We start from the raw sequence: 10,335 nt of genomic DNA on the forward strand, positions 1-10,335 counted from the left end.
AATATAGGAGTCCTTTGCATCATATATAGGACAATCAGTAGTGATGGGTCATCACTCATGTCCATCTGTGTGTGTCCATCTCTCACCTCACCCTTTGCCTTCTTCTATGCAAACATTTCAACTGTCATATTTGTAATCTCTCAATCTCCTCTTCTCTATATCCTTGCTACTTTCATCTTACCCTTTCAAATGCCAACCACCAATCATATCATTCTCTGTAATAATTTATAGAGAAATAATCTTGTAATTTAAACATCTAATTGATTGTCTTTTAAGGTTTGAACTGTCCTTAAATCACCCATGCAAGATTATTATACATTTTTTGTGACGCCCTCAAAATAATAACAATAAACCCATCAGATAAGCCATGCATTTACACATAAATTAACCACACTCTTATATTCATTAGAGTTCCGTTAATTAAATATTACATGTTAACCTCATAACAAAATGCCCTACGGGCTTACAGCTTTCCAAGTTAACACTTGGTTACAACAAAGAGTTCTAACTCGTTTACACATTAAGCCCTTGGCTTGAAGTTACATATAATACATCAAAAGTAAAACGACAAAACTATGCCCGCCGCTAGCCTCCCAGCTATGTCCTTGGAGGTGGCATGCTTCCTGTACCTGAAAATGATATTCCCATATAGGGTGAGCCACAGCCCAGTAGAAATACACTAAACCAACCATGGACAATGACTAAAACATTAGCAATTGATAGTTGGTCAACACTGATACAATCACATAAATTACATATTTATGTCAACGACTTACAAGTCCCATTTACTTTTCATTTTCCCTTTTTCAACAGATAAGCATGCTAGCTCTATCATCATTTCCACAGATATGTATAAAAACTATATCTCACATTCAGATAAGCATAAAAGCTATATCCACATTCTCAACAGATATGTATATCAACAATATCCACAGATAAGCATACAAGCTGTATCCACACTTCACAAAGATAAGCATATGAGCTCTATCTTCACTTCTCTAGACAAGCATATGAGCTCTGTCTACGGAGTTCATCCCCTATCTCCTCCCAATACCTATCCGGTTTAGAGGTACATCCCCTATCTTCCCCTAAACCGCGGAGTACATCCCCTATCTCCTCCTCTACACATAGCGTATACAAACACAAAGGTTCTATATACAATCACACAATACATATAATTAATGTAGTTAATCAACCGTCAAGTTCCATGACACATTCCATTGATTAGTTTCAGTTTACTTAATCATCAAGCATTGTCTACAACAATCACGACTATCCTCTACCGATAGCCCAAAGCAGTTATTTCTAAACAGAAAATAAATGCACAATGGATATTCAATCGACATTTCATTTCTTCATTCCTCTCAATTAATTATCCCAATTAATTAAACAATGTAATTAGGTCAATTCCCATAATTAACATTTCAACCCTTAGGTCCCATTTTCATCAATGATTCAACATTAATTCCATTTTTCTATGCCAAACATGCATCTAGGTTTGTTATGAATAAAACCCCAAACTTTCATAAAATTACCAAACCAAGCCCAACATCTCAAATTACCAAAATTTAAAGACAAAACCCATAGAGAGGAGTAGGATATCCCTACCTCAAATTCGGAGTCCAAAAGGAGAAGACGACAAAACCCAACGTGCTCCAAAACCCGAGATTTTCAGATTAAAATGAAGCCCTCGACGATCAATAACTTTTTTGTAAAGGCCAAAGGTGAGTAAATCACTCCTACTAGATCAAAACCTAGAGAGAAGGTAGAGTCTAGAGTGAGAGGCTCAACAATGGTGATTTTGGAAAAGTAAGAGAGAGAAGAGAAAGTGAAAAAGTGATTTGAAAAGTCACAACTTCGAAACTTAAACCCAGTCTTCCGCTCGAGCGTAAAACACTCCGCTCGAGCGTCCACTCACAGACTTCCGCTCGAGCGGCCACCCTCCCGCTCGAGCGCAGAATGCACTCGCCCAGCACTTTCGCAGAACCAGGCCTCCGCTCGAGCTCCCAACTCCCCGCTCGAGCGGCACTCACACAACCCCGCTCGAGCAGCCAATCCCACGCTCGAGCGTACAACACTGCACAGGAAATACTGGATGGGTGTATTCCCCGCTCGAGCGCCAACACCTCCGCTCGAGCGGACAGGCCAAAATCTGGGCAACTAGTTTTGGCTTCTAAACTCAACCAACCTGAAACAAATCCGTCCAACACATCCTATAACTCAAATACAAAGCAAAGAGGATGTAAACACGATAATAACCACTACCAACATCCACGGACACATGTCCGGATCACGGTATAACAAGGGTAAACCCGGGATCGCTATATTTTTTGTGTGTACATGGTTTGGTTCGTAACCAAGGAGGATACATCCCTTTAAACAATACCCAATCCCAAACTCCAAAACAAAAATCGCCCAGCTGCTACCACCATAAAATGAATTTTATGCACCGGCAAAAGCAGCTGGGGATCATTCCTTCAAAACCTACCTATATAAGAACAAATACCTCTAAACCATAAACCTACTTAACAAACCCAAATATTTTAAAAAAAAAAGGAAAAAAGAAGAAAAAAAAAAAAAAGAGAGCACAGCCATAGTGTCAAAAGAAAGCTACATGTCTTCGATCTTGCATAGTCTTCAAAAATCTTCTAAACCCAAACCATCTTCCTGAGCCTCCTATGTGGTTGAAGCACCTATTCAGCTAGTATGAATGGTTTGAAAGCAGCCATATCAACTTGAGGAACTATTGGATTTTGAACATGGAAGTGCACACAAACCAAAATTTTACCAATACCAACACAGCCCTATTGAGGACTGCAGCAGCCCACTTTTAAAGGACCCACGAGCATAGCAACACAGATAGAACTCGTAAATATCATCAACATAAGGTTACACTATTGTAACAGCCAACATAAAGCATCAAAATTAGCTTCAGCCGAAAACAAAACCATATTCTCACATGTTACCTCACCCTATCTTACTCACTCATTATACACTACTTTTTTATCCTGTTTAACTCTCTATGTCCTCATTTCCCCCCTTCCCCTTGTTCTAACTCTACCAGCCGACTCTTTCTTTCTCATTTTTTTTTTTAAAACTCTCCATAAGGTAAAATTCCAAACCAGCCCATGTTTACGTTTCACACCACATAACATCTAAACAGCTAACAGAACATTCCACAGAAGGAACAAACTACCACTGCCCTAGCTTGCTATTTCAGCAGCAGCAATAGTAGAGTAGCAAACAACAATTAGATTCCTACAAAGGCAAACAAACCCATATTCACCAGCATCAGTCACTACTATGATCAATTTCTGTGTTACTCACTGTTTACCACTCTATATAGAAGTGCAACAATACTAAAAAAAGCCTGCAAAAGGGAAGCACTGTGTGCTGTACATGAAATCTTAAAAGTTATACAAAATATTATCAACCAACAAATCCAAACAACATAATCAACCAACAACAGCAATCAAGAGCAGAGAAGGGGAAATTCAAGAGACAATGTAAAATACCTCTGTTTTGGTGTTGAACGATGGGTCTTGAAGCCACTGTTGGGAAATTAAAAAACATTAAAAAAATTTGATTTATTGACACAGAATGGTAAAGGTACAGAAACCTCAAGAAGGTCTATTAGTGTGTCCCCAATCTAGGAGTCCTTTGTATCATATATAGGACAATCAGTAGTAATGGGTCATCACTCATGTCCATCTGTGTGTGTCCATCATATATATATATATATATCAGTTTCTTGGTCATTCCGATAATAAGTATGAAAAACCAAATATCCAAGGTAGGTATCATTCACAATTTAAAAAAAGATATCATAACAGACCAAGTACTGTGAGTGAATCTGCATTTTTCCCCTAAATAGTGAGTGAATATATCATAATTTAATATCTTATTTGATTCTGTCATAACATTGACATTATCAGCACTTAGAGCATTCAAGCACTGTTAATCAAACTCTTTATAGGAAAGGTAAGTGAATCTACATTTTTCCCCCAAATAGTGATTGAATCTATCGTAATTTAATATCTTATATGATTCTATCATAACAAAGACATTACAAACAATTAGAGCATTCACGCACTGTTGATGAAATTCTCTATAGGAAATGTTGTTTAATCATTTACTTGGCTTGTTATGATAGATTCACTCACTATTTGACCAACAAAAAAGTTGAATTATATAAGTAACTGGTTTAACCAAAAGAAAATAAACTATTTTAATTAAGGCATTTTACAGAATATGTATATGCACAAAGATACAAAATAAAAGAGCTTTACTGTACTAAAATAGATAAAATACCCAGAATGAAATTCTCAAGTTTAGAGAGAAATGAGGAGATAAAGAGGGGCCAAACTAATTTGTAGATAAAGTCCTCAAGAAGCATTCAACAAAATTTCAAGTGGTATTTTGAACACAACAACGTGAGATTTTATTGGCAACAATGCACGGGAAAAAAAAAACACAAAAAACACAAAAAACAAAAAAACACACACAAAAAAAAAAAGAAAAGAAACAAAACACAAACCCAAAAAAAGAAAGAGAAACCCAAACACATACATAATGAAAGATAGAGTTTAATAAACAAAAGCAACTTAATCTAGTCAAGGTCTTCAGCAGATGAATTTGATAATACCTCTTTAGATCTTCAGGGCTTTCCTAGAAATCATGAAGTTTTACTTGATTTCAAGCAAATTCAATCCCTTCATGCTTATCAAATTATCTAATACTACACAAACAAACAAACAAACAAAAATAAGGAAAAAGAATTCATTACATGAAATAGCAAGTTATTAAAAAGTATTAATTTTGCAATCTTAATTATATGTCAAAGTTTCCATAAATTTAGGACTTTTTGCAATCCTGAAAACAATGCTCACTTCCCATCATTTACCTTAGTGTTAAATGATTTTCAAAATGAGAGGAGAAGTGGAAAAATGAAAGAATAAGAGGTATGCTCGTCCCTAAAGGCACGATGTAAGTAATTATTGAGATCAAAATGTAGTTGAATACAAATGTAATTTATCGAAAAACATACCAAAAACTAAGACATTGAGAAATAACAACCCCTAAGCATGGGTATATACGTTGTTTTTAAAACACTTCCAATAATTTTCTTAGTATCACACATGCTACAGAACTCAATTAAAAATAGCAACCCCTAGGCACAGGTATATATATTTGTTGTTTAATAAAAAATATTCCATTTTTATTATTCATTCGTTACCAAATAATACCAACCAAAGCTATTGTACATATATCAATACTTTACAATAAATAAAAAAAATTTACTAAACACCAAATGAAACACACCAGTTAGTGCTATGCAATCTAGAAAATAGAATTCAAAATTAAATAACAAACAATGCACATCAGCTAGTGCTCTGTAATACCAAAAAAATAAATTTAAAATAAATAATAAACAATGCACAGCAACCAGTACTCTGTAATCTCAAAAAATAAAAAGAAAAATTAAAGTGAAACCTTATAGAACAAGAGATTCGAGACTTTCCAAACTTGAATATGAGACTGAAATTGTCTTAAACACCTGTCATTTGGAGAAAACATAAAATTTTATTAGAAGGACCACCTACTTTAAAGTGTGGTACACTATTGATGTGTCACATAGAACTAATGTTGTACATACCATGATGGAGAGGCTTGAATAGTCAAAATTAGAGCGTCATAGTGTTGGTGACCAGTTTATACCCAAATCTTGCACATACCATGATGGAGAGGCTTGAATAACAATTTCATTCACCTATAAAACTCAAAGCATTATGAGTTACTTGAAATACTTTTGTTCAACAAATGGAATTAAAGTGCAATACTCATGACTTACATATGTCAAAATAGACAACAAAAGATAACATTCATCTGAATATTTTATGAGGCTTGGAATTGCATTCATACTTTCTTTTAATGTTAACGCTGTGTTTGAATCATGAATTTGGATAGAGATTTTGAAAGGGAAAGAAAAATAGAGAAATAATTTAGTTTATATTCCATTCACATTTCACTCATTCTTTTCCTCTATCTTTTCATAATCCTATCAAAATCCACGATCCAAACACACTTACGAAGATTATACAACACATCCGTAACATAGACATTTTCATAAATATATCTTTTAAAAAGCAACATAAGCATAACTATGCCAATCTTAAGTAATGTTCCTACAGGAGAGGGGAAAAAGAAAAGAAAAGAAAAGAAAAGAAAAGAAAAAGGTCGTATTAACACCTCCACAATTCAATCCCACGGGAAATTGAAGTGCCAAAAATGATTATTGAGTAGTATTTATTAAGATATAAAGCTCACAGGCATGGCTACTAATAGAATTTTTTTTTTTTAAAAAAAAAAATTATAGAAAACAAAGAAGCAAAAAATCATATGCATAAGGCAACCATTCCCTTTGGAATTATACCACATGGATTTTTATTAACCCAAGAAAGACAAATTTAGCCTGCGTTTGGTTGTGTTTTGTAAATGTGATTTGAGAGTATGAATTGTATTTTGAGTTTATGGGTTGTAGAATTATGATTTGAGTGTAGAAAATTTGTTTGGTTATGATTTTTAAATAGAGTTTTGAATTGTGTTTTGAAGATGTATTTTGAATTATGTTTTGAAAGTTTGATGTGACATGTGAAAGGTGAAAATTTGTTTGGTGATGTGTTTTGAAAGTAATTTTCAAAACTTAATTCAATCAATAATTTATCATCAAACACACAACTCATATATCGATATCGATATCTATTTTTTTTATCAACAATAATAACCAAACTATTTTTAAAATACTGAAATTAAACATTGATTTTTTTTGTCAATTATTTTTTTAAGTAATTTTTTTGAATAATTGTGATTTCGAAATAATTTTTTCATTTTAAAATAAACCGATGTCAATTTTTTCTGCCAATTAATTTTTCTATCAATTCATTTATAAAATACGTTTTTAATTTTTTCTAACATTTTGTTAAAGTCAACAACTTTTGAAAATACATATTAATAAAGAAGGGATAAATATACTAACTTTCATATTTTAAAATACAAATCATAATATAAATCTTACAAAATATTATCAATTTATTTTTCATTTATTACATTTTTTGTAATTTAGTACAGATGTGTAACAGAAATGCACTCTATTATTGTCCACGAAGAGCTCATATAATTGTAGGAATTGACATATGAAATGACCATTATGCCCCTGGACTTAAATGAGAAGTGATGATATAAAACAAAATACAAAGGGTAAGATCGTAATTTCACTTACTTAATATATACTCCCTATTATATAATAGCTATGTTCTAACAGTGAGGGAAAGAAAAAGCAGAGGACGCATGTGATATTGATTTGAAAAAAGTAATAATATTATACTTAACAAATAAAAAGTAAAAAAAAAAAAAAAAATTCCTACAATTATATGAACCTCACCCTTCCTATTAAATCTGAATCTCCTTCTATTTACTGCACCAACTTCACCTTCTCGGAAGCACCTTCTCCAGTTACATCACAGAATTAAATTAGACAAATAGAAGATATCCACCATCTGGTTAGGTCCTCCTTCTCCACTTCCATAATTTACAGGTGAGATTTTGATGCCAGTTCATCTTCATATTTGGTTCAAACATGAGCTTCAGAAATTAGCTTCACTGAAGGGGAAGGGGAGGACGACCGGCCGGTCATCCCACCGGTCTACCGGCCGGTTATCCCGTGGGACTTCCGCCCGGTCATCCCGGCCCAGTCACTTTTCATTTCTGTTCCATTTTCATAAATCTGTTCCATTTTCATTTGTTATATTTTCTGATATCTGTTATAATTTTTTTGCACTATCATTTATTTTTCTAATTATCAGTTTCTAAGTTCTAATAAACTCTATGAATCAAACCCCAATGACAAATATTATTCCCTATGATTTTTTTTTTTTATACAAATCTGTTTCTTTGGAATCTGCCTAATTAAATTTTGTCACCAAATTTTTTTATATTTATTTTTTTCATAAAAATAAGTTTGTATGCATAAAAGGATACTAATGTTTGATATATTTTTCATTCATTTTTCTTACCTCTCGTATATTTTAATATACATTTTTCTTTCACTTTTACAGTCATCATGCCAAGAACAATCATGCCAAGAACAAAACGAACCAGACCCGAAGTTGGTAAATCGTCAAACCCTGTACCACCACCACAGCAACAAGATGATGGCTATGCAACTAATGATTTTGCAACATATCATTATGAACAAGCCTATGAACATTTCATTCGTCGACCAATTGTTACGGGGAGAAACGTAAAACTACCTTCTCAATATGATTCACTCTTAATTGGCAAATTAGATACAATGGGATGGTTACCATTAAATAATTTACCAAGTAAGATATATCCCCGTCTTGTACAATTATTTTATGTTCACTTGACAGCGGGTGACCAACAAAATGAACCGTGGAGTCTTACCTCTTATGTTAAGGGGAAAAGAATCACACTCTCTCTGCGTAGTTTTGCACAAATTATTGGAGTCGAAACAGGAGATTTACAATGTTATTTTCAAAATGAGTCTGCCTTAGAAAAAATTGTTGATGATGTCACTCAGATTTATACCACAATTTGTGACAATCGATTTAGTGGCACTAATTTAAAAGTCAGTCATTTAAAACCTCACCTTCGTATTCTCCATCGATGGATAGTTGAAAATGTCACCCCCAAAAAAGGACATTATAATACTGTTTCATGTTTTCAAGTTTACTTGTTATATTGTTTTGAAATTGGACAAAAATTAGATATATGCTTTATATTACTAAAAGAAATGATGGTTGCAAAATTGGATACTTTGAGTGGCCGGTCCCTACCTTTTGGAGCTTTATTAACCATAATTTTCAAAGCCCATGATGTGAACCTTGAAGATGAAGTATGGATCAAAATCACTTCACCAATTTCTGAATATACACTGACCCGAGCTAGTGGTTCTGACACGTTGATGGGCTCTCTTAATCTTCAAAATGAAACAATACCTGATGAGGAAGAACCCAATGACAATGCCATGCCACCAAATGAACAACCCCGTTACTGGACAAATTATTTAGCCTTGGAACAAGAACGGTACAATCAGCGCCTACAATGGGAACAACAAATGGCTAATCAGCTCAATACACTGGGTACTCGGTTTGATGAATTTGGTACTCGATTCGATGAAATTGCCACCGCTCAGAACTCACTAATTCATCAATTTGGTGAGTTCCGCGTAGACTCCGAGAGACGTGCTGAACTGACAAGGAACCGCATTGATCTGATTGACCATCGAGTCACTCAGCTGTACCATCAGCATTTCCCTCCACCTCCAACACCACCTGATAAGGATGCTTAACTTGTTTAAAAATCATACGGTTGTTATATTTTTTTCCCTTATTTTTGTTTTGCTTATTTATTTGGTGAGTTTTGTTGTGATTGTTTTACTTTTGTTATTTTGTTATAAACTTTTCTATTCACGTAATGAATAAGAACGAGGGGTTTTTTTTGGAAGCATTTAATTGCACAGTTATAATGTTAATAAATAGTACGTCATACATGTCTATGAAAACCTTCATTTCAATAAAAAAAATAAAAATTACACAATTATTAAATAATTTGTGTGCATCAATTAATAGAAAAAATGAAATTAATGTTCTGAAATTAAATACAACAACTTATAATTTAATAATAAACATGTGTACTAAAAAAACAAATATTTAATAATAAACATTCTTTTTTTTAATGAAAAGGGAAAAAAAAATTCATATAAGCAAAAAAAAATATATTTAATAATAAACATTTTGTTTTTTATATCGGGGGATATAAAAAAGTAAAATATAATAATTATTTTATGTTATTTAATTTATTATTATTATTATTTTTATTATTATTCGTTATTTGTTACACTTTTAAATGGTGAACTTATCACCACCACCACCTACCACCACCAACCACCCACCTGCCACCACCACCCATCACCACCCACCACACATCTGCCACCATCACCCACCATCCACCACCCATCTGCCACCACCACCCACCACCTATCACCACCCACCTGCCACCACCACCCACCACCACCCATCACCACCCATCACCCACTTGCCACCACCACCTACCACCCACCTGCCACCACCACCCACCACCACCCACCACCCACCTACCACCACCACCCACCACCCACCTGCCACCACCACCCACTACCCATCTGCCACCACCACCCACCACCTATCACCACCCACCTACCACCGCCACCCACCACCACCCATCACCACCCACCACCCACTTGCCACCACCATCCACCACCCATCTGCCACCATC

This window comes from Camellia sinensis, unplaced genomic scaffold, assembly GCF_055761805.1.
Source record: "Camellia sinensis isolate YWXY unplaced genomic scaffold, ASM5576180v1 Unanchor11, whole genome shotgun sequence".
Taxonomy (NCBI): Eukaryota; Viridiplantae; Streptophyta; class Magnoliopsida; order Ericales; family Theaceae; genus Camellia; species Camellia sinensis.